This window comes from Cicer arietinum, chromosome 7 (genome assembly GCF_000331145.2).
Source record: "Cicer arietinum cultivar CDC Frontier isolate Library 1 chromosome 7, Cicar.CDCFrontier_v2.0, whole genome shotgun sequence".
NCBI classification, from domain to species: Eukaryota; Viridiplantae; Streptophyta; class Magnoliopsida; order Fabales; family Fabaceae; genus Cicer; species Cicer arietinum.
Genome location: NC_021166.2, coordinates 51,129,373 through 51,142,345, shown reverse-complemented (window position 1 = coordinate 51,142,345; position 12,973 = coordinate 51,129,373).

The following is a 12,973-nucleotide window of genomic DNA, read 5'->3' as shown; positions in this document are numbered from 1 at the left end:
AACTTTTTTTTCTTTACTTTAAAACAAATATAGAAAATATAATCCATGAATAAATATTATTATTATTATTATTATTATTATTATTATTATTATCATCATTATTACTATTATTACATTTTTTATTTTTTATTTTTTTTTGATACATATATAAATAAAAATAATAATAAAATCGGTCAACATATCAATATTTTCTACCCAAGAACTACGTGAGTTTTGATTTCCCTATTGCACCTACGTAGGAGCAAGGTCTTTCCCTTGTCAAACCAAATTAATAAAACAAATATTTTTTTTTCTTTAATTAATGTAAATAATTTAATTTTTTTATTATTCTTTTTGGGGTAAAAATAAATAAATAAATAGTTTGTATATAATTAATTATAGGGTAACCGTCTTAACGGACGTTGTAGGGCGATAATACTTCCCTACTCGTAATCGACTCCCGAATCCAAATTTTTGAACCAAAAATATTATTTTAGGTTTTATCCAATTTTTCCTTTAATAAAAATAAAATTGGTGGCGACTCTTATTTTTTTATTTTTTTTTCGCGGACAAACCGGACGCGACACAAGGTTTATGAAATTATCATCATAAACAATGTAGACATTATTAATAGATGCAACTGTTGTTGTATCTTTGTAATTTTTCTTCTATTTGTCTTCATCTCTTTCCTTTGATTGATCTCTCTTAAGGAACATGCAATTTCTTTTTATGTGACCCGTTTTGTCACAATGATAGCATATCACTTCTTTTCTAGTCATCGACTTGCTTCTTGACTTGCTACGATTTTCAGAGTTGTCGCGTTACGAAAATTTCTTGATTGACTTCTCCCCCGTGACTTTATAACAAGTGCTTTTGACTTTGAGGAATAACCACCTGCAACTCATCATCTAATTTAAAATATGTGGTTGTCAACTAATTCATTGTATTCTGAAAAATACTCAGATGTTTTGTCGTTGAATCCCCATATTTGTTTTTCATATTTACCAGCTTCTGAATCAAGAATGCTTTATTTTGCACTTTCTTTCGTTCATACAACTCTTTTAATTTTCCCCACATCTTGTTAGAATCTATTTCAGTTTCAACATGTGGATATACACTCATATCCAACCACTATCTGATCAACATCATTGCCTTTCTATTCATCTTCTTCCAGCCATCGTCAGATTTATCTATGGGTTTAGAAATGTCACCCTCAATAGGATCATACAAATCTTTACTGTATAACATGTCTTCCATGAGAGTCTTCCAAAGTGTGTAATTAGAAGAATTGAGTTTATCAATATTCGAACCTTTATTTTCCTCTTTCATTTAAATGTAAAAATCAAATCAACTGAGCTCTAGATACCACTTTGTTGATAAAAAACCAGAGATAATTATCTCAATAATGCTGAATATTTCCCCCTCACCTGTACAGATAAATGGCCAAACAGAAAATACAATTTCACAGAGCAATAATAATTGACAGAAAATTAAATATGAGACAAACACAAGTTTTAATGTGGAAAACTTCCCTCAAATTGAGAGAATAAAAACCACAAGACCTAGTCCAGTAAAAACTTCCACTATAATAATTAATGGTACACCAGAGTCTTCCTAATAACAATGGAAAACATCAATCAACAATAACAACAAGCTTATAACCTTCTACTAAAGTGTGTATTCTAAAGTAACTATCAGAGAAGATAAAACTACTCAGATTGATATTAAAATAACAAATTCGGTGGTAGAAATAAAATACTAAAATTGTAGATCAAACGGAGCAAGTTTGCTACACACCTGTTACCACTATATGAACCAAACTTTTCTTTCTCTTCTTCTCCTTGTGCAGCTGTCGTTGCTCTTGTTGCTCAGGGATTTCAAATCCCTTTTTCTTTTTCTTTTTTATGGGCCAAGCCCAATAAAACCCTTATTTCTTTTTTTCTTTCTTTCTTTTATTTTAATGATAATAATAATAATAATAATAATAATAATAATAATAATATTAATAAAATTAGTGGATTCAATTTGGGGAGTGAGTCCACCCAATAGTTTTGTCTTTGTTTTATAACATAGAAAAACAAAGAAAAACAAAGACATTTAAATAACACAATTATAATAAAAAAATAATATGGAAATTTTAAACTAGAGAAAAAATCACAACTGTTATATAATATAATGACAATAAGAGAATAATACTAATGAAAATTGTTACAACATATAGACTTATCTCTAATAACTCATACTTGCACTAGAGTTTGATTGGCGCGATTACTATTTGTAATGAAGAATTATAAAAATGAATACAAATAATGTTAGAAGAAAGAAAGATGAAAAAAGTAGTAGTATGTGAAATGAATTTTTGTTTGTTGTTTAGCCTAAGTGAAATTAAAAATAAATAAAAGTTTAATTTGTAATCAAACAAAAATCCTTTAGTTTAATGGTTAATTTTAATAGAGGTTTATCTCTTTATTAAAGCTAAAATAAGTTGCATGTTATTAAAATGGACTCAATCTTTTCCCTTAGTTTCTTTTAAAAATTGGTTCAATCTTTTCTATGTGCTCTAATTTTATAAATTATATATATAAAATTTTATACAAATATCAAATGATTTGATATGATATTAAGACTTATATTAAAGGTGTTTAATAAAAATACATAAGACATTAAATTTGATGTATTTTGATAATATATTAAATTATTTTTAATTTTTAAAAAAACTTACTCGCATGATCGATATAATATAAATTTTCAATTCAAATTAAAAAGCTAAAAAAAACAAATTAATAAAAATAAAGAGAATCAAACGTTCACTAGCTTCACTACCATCACTTACACCCCTACGTTCACTAGCTTCACCACAACCACTACCAACACTAATGGATTGCTATAGCTTTTTACCCCTTAAAATAACTATTATATTTTGACGTAAATTTGTATGAAAAATGTATATCGTATAATTGTAATTTTTTACAAAAATATAATGTTTGTCGTATTTACTGTTATTTTTTTTAAATTGTTAATATATTTATTATGTATTTTTTTTAAATGTGCTAATTTGTATTTTTAAAAATATGTAAATATGAATGAATTTAGATTTTTATTTATCGTGCATTTATTTTTTTGTAAATATGTTTATCAGTTCATATATATATATATATATATATATGTTAATTTGTATTTAATTAATGTTAATATGTTAGTAACTTACCAATAAATGTGAAAGATCATAAATTTTGTGTGGTAATTAATCAATTTGATTATAGTATCAAATTTATGTACGTATTATTAAAATATGAATTGCAATTGAGTTTATGATAGAAATTATCCTCCCGAAGAAGGGGGTTGAAGCAGTTATTTACAAGTAGGGTTTTAGAGTTTTAAAATTACAAACCATCAAACTATTGTTCAAGAGGAAGGTGGTATATATTAGATGTGCCTGTGTGAAATATTAATGTACAAATATTGAAAACGAAAATGTTATAAGGTATCATTTGTATAATGATGAATTTATTCCTACTTATTATTTTTGGACTAATCATGGTAAAATGGTTCTCCCAATTGTTAACGTTCAAGATCATTCAACATTTGCTTCATCTAGTAGTATTGGTCAATCAATTGGAAGACATCAATAGTACTTCGATCAACGAAAATATATGATTTTTAACGCTCTAAGAGTAAATGTGTCTTTTGCATAACAACATTATGACGTCGACACAAACGAACTTCCAAACGAAGAAGCCTAGTGATTTTATAACCTTTTGATAGAGACAAATAAACCATCATTTAATGGTGTTAGTGCAAAAGTAGTTTTTAGCTACAATCATTTGATTGATGTTTTGATGATAACAAAAACAATAAAAACGATCATCCCCTAACTATTTGCTAAATGTGTAGATTAAGTTAGAAGATAAAGATATATATTAATGACTATCTATTTTAAGATAGCATAAATTATGAGTAAGTTAGAGATAATACTCTAAGTGTTTTTAACACATAATACAGTCACCTAATAAATAAATAATTATGTTTACTAATAGAGCAAGTTATGATACAAGCAGAAAGAAGCATTACAACAAGCATTTAATAATTTGCAGTATGAGTCAAAGTATTAAAGACAAAGGAAACATGAGTCAATGATTTATCCTCCTAACATAAAGGAAATGAACACTACAGTGATCATCTGTCTCTAACTAAAGTTAACTAAGAGTTAAGACCTTTGTTGACCTTCTGATTCAAGACCAAAGAAGAAAGCTATGAATGAAGTCTCTTTTAGAGTCAATTTTCATAGAAAAGTTAAGCCTCTGATGAATTAAGAATTTTTTTAATTATTCAAGGAAAATGCTCTATAACTTTGAGGAATATGTCAAAGTTATGTCTGACTTTGATCAATGCGCTCTCAACGTGCCTTTGATGAATCTGGTAATACAAGCTCACTATGATTATTCCGTGTCTGAAAAAACTATCAAAGCAGTGGTCATTTGGTAAACGCATCAAGTCAATACTCATTAAGTCAAACAATTAAGTCCATAACTTTGCTCATTGAAGTTGCAATTATCCTCTGAATGAAGAAGTGCAAGTACTCAAAAAGTGTCTTCCTTTGATATATGCATTCTTAAATCAAGATATGTTGAATTATATGTATATATATGAACATGTTTTAAAAGATGATATGCTTTAAATGTTGATTCAAGATAACCAACGATAATATTTCCAACAGATATATTCTAAAGTGTTTAAATAGAACATATACAATATGAGAATGTGTTGATACATGGAAAAAGGCAATGTTATAAGAAGATTTATGTAAAAAGCCTAGAACACATAAAAATAAAAAGAATGAATGAAAAATCCTCTCAGTAGAAAGTTGTTAGAATTGATGTAAATAAATCAAGTTGTTTGATCCACTTGAATTGATATAGGATTTGGAATGTAATATTCTATGAATGAGAGCTATAAATAGACTTTGTATCAATCCAAATACAAACTAAAACTAATGAAAATCAACCAGATAGTGATAACAACTGTTTCATCCATAAGAGGTATCTAAAAAGATGTAAGAATACTTATGAACCTCAACAACATCTTGCTGGAAAGTTGATAAGTGTTATAATGATGAAAGTATGGAGAGGCGTAGAAAAAAATACTCAAAGCCTGAAGAGGTAGAGTGAATAATACTTGTATGCTATTGTTTAAGTAGTGGAGTAAGTTCTCGATTGTACTAAGGAAAAATATGTTTATAAGGGGAGAACTAGATGTAGCAAGATGATGTTGGAGTCAACACCTATTGGAAATGGTACTTTTCCAACAAGTTATTATGATTTTAAAAGGTCAGTGTCTAATAAGGAGTTAGATGTAAAAAGAATAAATTGTTGTTTTTAATGGTGTTAGAACCAATTTAGTTTGAAGAACCATGAACTTTAATTCTTGTTTCGTTGATAAAAAATATATGTGACAATAATTTATATTTTAATGCATTTTTCTAAGATATGCATATTCTCTAACACAAGCATTGATAATGATCGTTTGATTAAAAGATGATTTTCCACTCCTCCACCATATGAGTGTCTCAAGACTTTACTCAATGCGTTATTCAAGTCTCAGGTCAATGCTATAAGAAAATTCAATCCTTTAAGTCAAGCTAAAGAAGTAGTCAACTTTCTAACATCTCTCAGTTAACCCAATCAAATTATTTTTCATCCATTGATGGAGGCTTTCCTCTGATTTAAACATCCAACAACAAATGTGATATGATCTTCTGATACATACATCTTCTAATTTTCTTGTCTTAATGATCAAGATAAGATGAATCATCAAAAAGCTAAGAAATGATAAGAATAAATATGAAGATTTAAGACATGTGACTAATTGTACAGTCCTTACATTTCGTACGAGAAATGCACAATATTTCTTACAACAGACAAAAACTCTAATGTCATCAAGTTTCTCAATATAAAGAAATGTGAGCAACAATTAAAAAACACACAATCACGAGTAAAACTTCTAAGCAAAAGTTCCTTGTATATAGAAAAGAGCAAAATTTTCTAAAATAATCATACTGTTTTGATTGAGTGTTCTCATTGTAATACTCTTTTGTAAGAGTTACCAAGAAACTATTCAACCCCTCATATTTATAACTTGGCTCAGTAGTAGATGCAACCTTAAAAACTTGACTATATTAAGCTAGAAGTCAAGAAGGTTAGAACATAGTCAGAAGACTAGTATATTCTAGTGCTTGTGAAAATTAGTTTGATTTAGTGGATTAAATCATTATAAATGAAGGGACTGAACGTAGTTACCATGTTGATGGTGAACTAGGATAAATTGGTTTAGTAATCTCTTTCTCTTATCTCTTTATTTTTGTTATAGTTGTTTTTAGTTTCTATCCAAAATCTGTTTTTTTTTTTTTTATAGGAAAAGGTTTTTAAAAGAAAAACTAAATGAAAAACTGCAGAATAATAATGGGTTTATGCTATTTTACGACAATGAATTTGATTCAAAAGATGATGAACTATTTGAATGTAAATTTTGTTAACAATCAAGATATCGTGTGAAGAATAATATGACACGAAGGAAAAAGTTGATTCCAAAGAAAACAATATTTTATTTGCCTATTGTGTCAAGATTTTAGAGAATGATTGCATCCATTCAAACTGCAGAAAAAATGACATGGCATTATGAAAATAGAAGAAATTCAAGTAATCAAATGAGACATCTATAGATTGTTTAGCATGGAAGCACTTTGATAGAGTACATCCTATTTTTTGCATTAGATCAGCATAATGTACGATTGATGTTATGCTATAATGGTTTCACACCATAAATTCAAGCTTTGAGTACACCTTATTCATGTTGGCCTGTTATTGTCACCCATTACAATCTTCCACCAGATATTTGCGTGTATAAACCCTATATATTCTTAGTTGGTTTAATATCATGACCATCTATCCATTGATTGATGACTTAAAGAGATTGTGAAATGGTGTTTTAACAAATGACATTACTCGAAAATAAAGTTATTATGAAAGTAGCTTCAATGTGGACCTTTAATGATTTTCCTGCCTACGAGATGTTGTCTAGATGGGAACACAAGATAATATAGTATGTTTTATTTGCATGGATGATAATAAGACATTTACATTGAAATATGGTGGGAAAAGACATCTTGTTTAGACTCGCATTGTAGGTTCTTACCTTATGATCTTCAGTTAAGAAGAAATAAAAATGTATTTGTTAAGGGTGTGTTGAAACTCGAGGACCTCCTATTTGATTGACATTTGTACAACTTTAGAATCGAGTTAAAGATATGCCAAATGTTGAAGTTATAGCTAGTTTTGTTTCAAAACCTCAAGGTTATGGTCAATTACATAATTAGATGAACCAATGTATTTTTTGAAATCTTCCTTATTGAAAATATAACTTTATAATACATAATCTCCATGTTATGCATATTGAGAAACAAAAAAGTTGACTATATATTTAACTTTGACAATTTTCATTTCTAACAAATAAGTGAACAACAAGTTTCTGCTCTTATGCATTCTAATTTTTCACAATGGTTTCAACAACAAGTTTATCTCATGTCTCCAAGGCCTATCAACCAATACTTGATGAACTTATCTATTAGCCTTAATTCATCATTCAAATTATGTTACACTTACTATGTCAATGAATACAAATGTCATACACTATCTTAGGCTTAAGGGAAAAGAATACTAAACAAGGGGGTGTGCATGAATGTGTTATTGAAAATGGTGAAGGTGAATTTTACGGCATGATTCAACACATTTACGAATTTTGTTACACAACTTTAGATTATAGAGAAAAAAAGTTGTGTTATTTTATTGGTTTGATAAGTCGAATAGAGGTGCAAAAGTCAACTATAAGTCTAACATTGTGGACATACTAATGAACAAAATATATCAAATGTGTGACCCTTTTTAGAGGATCCAAAATGACAGACAAGTGTTATATGTCTAATATCCATCAACCATGATTAGGCTAAGGATTCGAATCAAAACAAATGATCTTTGATCGTAAGATGTAGCATATCAAATAGATGAAATGTCTAATTTACATGGCATAGACCTTAGGTTATTAGTAGCTAAACCAATATAAATTCTTGTGTGCTATCTCTCATTTCTTATTTCTCTTTTTATTCATGCTCATTTCCTTTATGCACTTTATTTATTTTGTGTCTTGCATTTAATTTTAATTATTTTAGAGCATCAAACTTGATTTACTCAAAAAAATTTGGATGTTTATTTCATTGCTTTAAAGTTTACAGTTCACCTTGTGTTTGGAGTCACTTTTTACAATGAAAAAATTCATTACAATAATTAACTTTTGCAAGAATTGGATGGAAGGAAATAGATTACAAGCTAAAATATAAATTCAAAATGATCCTTCTTCAACTTGCTCTTCAAAAAATCTCTTCAAACACAAGCTGCAAAAACCATCTTTAACGTAGGTAATCAAAATCGAACCGGAGATTAAATTGATATAGGTGGCGGATAATGAGCTCCAACAATGTTTTATTCTTGGAGCATTCACTTTGAGTTTTCTTCCAGTGTTCTCTCTTAAATCAACAACTCCATGTAGATATATGTTTTCAATAGTAAAAGGTCTTAACAATCTAGATTTAAGCTTTCATGGAAAATGATTCAATCTATAATTTATCAGCATAACTTTTCCCCATACGAAACTTTTTTTTTTTTTTTTAAATCTTGACGACATGCAATTTCTTTTATGTGGACTTGTACATTTTTCTATTTTCATAAGAGAATGCTCTATGGTCTTCTTATTCATGAAGTTGCATCAATCTTACTTCACTAGCTTGTTGCAAGTCCAAGTTAAGCTTTTTGATAGCCAAATGTGTTCTATATTGAAATTCAATTGGAAGATGGAAAGATTTTCTAAATACCAATCTATAAGGAGACAACCCTAATGGGATTTTATAAACCCACAAAACATCTTTCAAAAGGAGAAATCTATTGTATTTTGATGGGTTAACAACTTTTTTCAAAATTATTTTGACCTCTTCATTTGAAAGCTGTAGTTGACCAATTGTTTGTGAATGATAGATAGTAGTTATTTTGTGTTTCACACTATATTTAGCTAACATATTTTCAAACAACTAATAGCAAAAATAGGTTCTTTTGCCACCAATGATTACACTAGGTGTATGTTCCGTTGTCGCACACGGGTCAAATACAATTGATAAAATGTAAATAGAGATAATAACTTGAATCGTTTCGCAATGAATTCTGATATAATAATAATAACTGAATTGAAATTAAAAAGGGGTTTTTAGATTTTTGATTTAACAGATGAGCAAAACGATTAATCCACTTATTTGAGTTTCAGACCTATCACATATTTTATCAATGAATTTTATTTCTAATTTGTGATTCTATTCTTATTTGACTATAGAATTGATGAAACAAGCGTAATTAATCCTATGTGAATTTGGTTTCTTTGATTGGATTAAGCATAAAAATCATCAAAATATTATAATTAATGATCAAGCGTTGCAAAATTATAATTCAATTAAATTAGAAATCAAAACCAAATTCTGTCAAATAAATTTAATCAATCCTATTGAAATTCAATTTAAGCAATCAAAATATCAATATAATCAAATAAACAAGAATAGAATCATGAATTGAAATTGACAGTGTAACATGAATCTCAAGGTTTTGATGAAACTCTGAACTTGTGAATTAATCTTATAAAATTAGTATTACATGAAATTAAAATAAAACTGTTTATTTCTTGTAGCAATTTGAATCCTAATTTTTCCCTTCCTTAGAAAAGAAACAAAACTGCCAATATATACTACTTGATTTTGGGCTTTAGGGTTTAGCGTTTAAAAACAAGTGACCTACTAATTAAAATTATTACAAAAGTCCAGATTACGAAATCTGTAATTTAGGCCCAGTAAAGTTCGGAATTGGTCTTTTCATCCAAGACAAAAGTTGTAGCTCAAATTTTTATCTTTCCAACGCCTACTCATATGCGCTAATATGATATTCAGAGATCAAGTTATGACCTATAGAGCGAGAAAGAGTCAAAATACAAATAATAAAATTAAAATGCAAACAATAAAATTATAATTTAAATTCGACCCAAAGTTTATAAAAAAGCTAAAAATATTAATCTAAGCTATAAAGAGCTTTTAAAATACCAATCTGAAAAGCTAAAAACATGTGCTCAAATGCTATGATCAGTGTACCAAATATAATGAAAAATATTTTTATGAATGGATTTGATAACCATCCTAGAAACAACTAAAATTTAAGAAATTTCCTCTATGATAGAGAGAAAAGACCCCTGAAGTTTATCCCCAAAACATCAAACAATTTTGTAGGAACCAATTTGATTCAAATAAAAATATCTGTTGTTGATGTTTTGAGGATAACAAAACAAAAGAACAATTATCCATTGACTTGTTTAATTTAAGTGTGCAAGATATACATAGTTGAATAAGAACCTATGTTATAAATATCTACAATAGTGCATAAGTAAACGAGAGTTAGTAATAATCATTCATGTGACAATCATTAGAAGAACCCCTACAATTAATATCAACTAATGATCAATTAACTATGAGTTTCTAGTAGTAGAGTTAGTTAGAACTTAGTTAAAGTGTATTTGAACAAAGTAAATATGATTATGGGTTGACCCATATGTTTGTTCCACAAAATTAGTAATAACAATATTCTGGTGACATTATCATCTGATCAAATAGATGAAACACAAATAAGTGTTGGAAATATAAATGAGCTTTGAATAAAGACTTTATGTCTGATGATTATAAGACTCTAATGATGAAGACCAAGAAGAAGAAAGAATCATTCAAATACATGTTATGCCTCTAGTAAACAATATCGGGATCACCTGGTACAACAATCATCAAATGCAACACAAATTTACTCTAGAACGATACTCCCTCTAATGAAGTACTATCTCTGCCTTAACAATCAACAATGAAGCAATACAACACGTAAATTCAATTGAGATGTCAAGTCCTACATGAAATAAAAGGTACCCATTAAATTTACACAATAAAGTGTGCAAGGTCGAAAGACTACATGTACGGTTGCAACAACCTTCTACACATCTTGACGACTATTTTCTCAAAGACTATATCTTTAGGATTACTTAAAGAAAGCGATGATGATCACAACGATCATGTCCAAGACAACCTCTATGGATATCGAAAATCAACGAAGACTCTCTCCACGAGATGTTAAAAGAGAACATCCATGGAAGACATAAAAAGAGAAAAAGAAAAAAAGAAAAAGGCAACATTCAATTGAATAGGGAAAGCCTTGAACAAGAAATATATTACATTGTAAATGCTCTCCCACTTGAAATCATTTTCTTATTGTAAACCGACCAATATCTTAAGTTTATATCCTCTTTAAAAGAATGGATATAAGATTTTTATATCCCCTCACTTGAGATTTGAATCTTAGAATGACTTTATGTTCACAACTGATACAAACTCAATATTTTGTAATCGAACTGATCGTGTGGCAATCACCGTTGAAAAATGCAAGTATGGAGAAATAGGTAACTCAATAATACAAAGATTTTTCAGGATTGTTGAGATGACTAGAGGTTTTTAGTGGCTTGCCTGAATAGGTGGTTAGAACCATTCTTAGCCTGAAAAGGCACTGTACAAACTCAACTCAAGAGGTGAGTGAAGCTAAATTTTTTGAGGAAATCCAAATAAAGTATACTTAACCTAAAGAGGTAGAGTAAAGTATATATATGTCAGGAGAAGAATGAAACCATTAGTATTAAGGAATTCAAAGATTGTACTTTTGGCTAAATGCTGAGGCATCGTACTATAGAGGGCCTAAATAGGCTTGAAAATACTCAATGCCTAGAGAAACAAGGAAATAATACTTAGCTTTGATAAGCTTTTAGGTTACTCAAAGTCTAAAGAGGCAGAATTGAGAATAGTTTAGTGGATTAAGTCTCTAACTATACTAGAGCGAAATTTCTTTGTAAAGAGATGTCTAGATGTAACAACAATTGTTTTAAATTATTATAGAGATATATGTGTTTCTTTTTCTTTCTGTCTTATCTCTTTATCCCGTGTCTAAGTTCTTTATGTCTTATCTTCAATCTATGTTTTATTTAGATGTGTTAAAAAGAATATATGCTTTTGATAAATAACTAATGTTAAAAGAAAAAATTTAAAATGATCAACACAATTCATCATCTCTTTCTTGTGTTTTCCAATAACTTCAAATACAACTTCAATGATGCCATGCAACGACATTTTGTGTTTGCTTGATATATTAACAACTCTTTGGCATCTATTGAGAATTTAAACTTTGCATAGTTTATATTTAGTTTTAGCGTAAAAAAAAAAAAAGATAATGCATTTCAATGTATTTAAAAACGGATTATAGATCAAACACATGGGACCTCTAAATAATGATTCAATTGATTGAACCGTGAGTAAACCAAATGAGAAATAAGTAGAAAATAAATAAGTATTTAAAAAATATTTTAATAAAAAAAAAATGAATTCATTGAACCAATCCTATTCTACCCTAATTTAATCATATTCTAATAGACTTAAAATTGACTTAGATTGAACAGCTCAATAAACTTGTTGGTTCTCGTTTCAATTGATTCAACTCTTTAAACACTAATGCATTTAATCACATCTTATCATGCATATAGATTTTTATGTAAATATTTGATTAAATTATATAAAATGTAACATCCAATTTATTAAAATGTATTCCCACTAAATTATAAGAAAAAGAATATTTGAAACATTGATGTATCTAATATATCAAATAATTCACTTTTTAAATACTATATTTTTATATTTATTTCCTTAAGGAGTATGAATACATACGACAAAAATTAATTTAGTTGGTAAAAAGCAAACTCACAACTATAAAATTGTAGGCTCAATTTTTACTATCCATATGACGACCCTTTTGATAGAAGATCAATATACATCTTT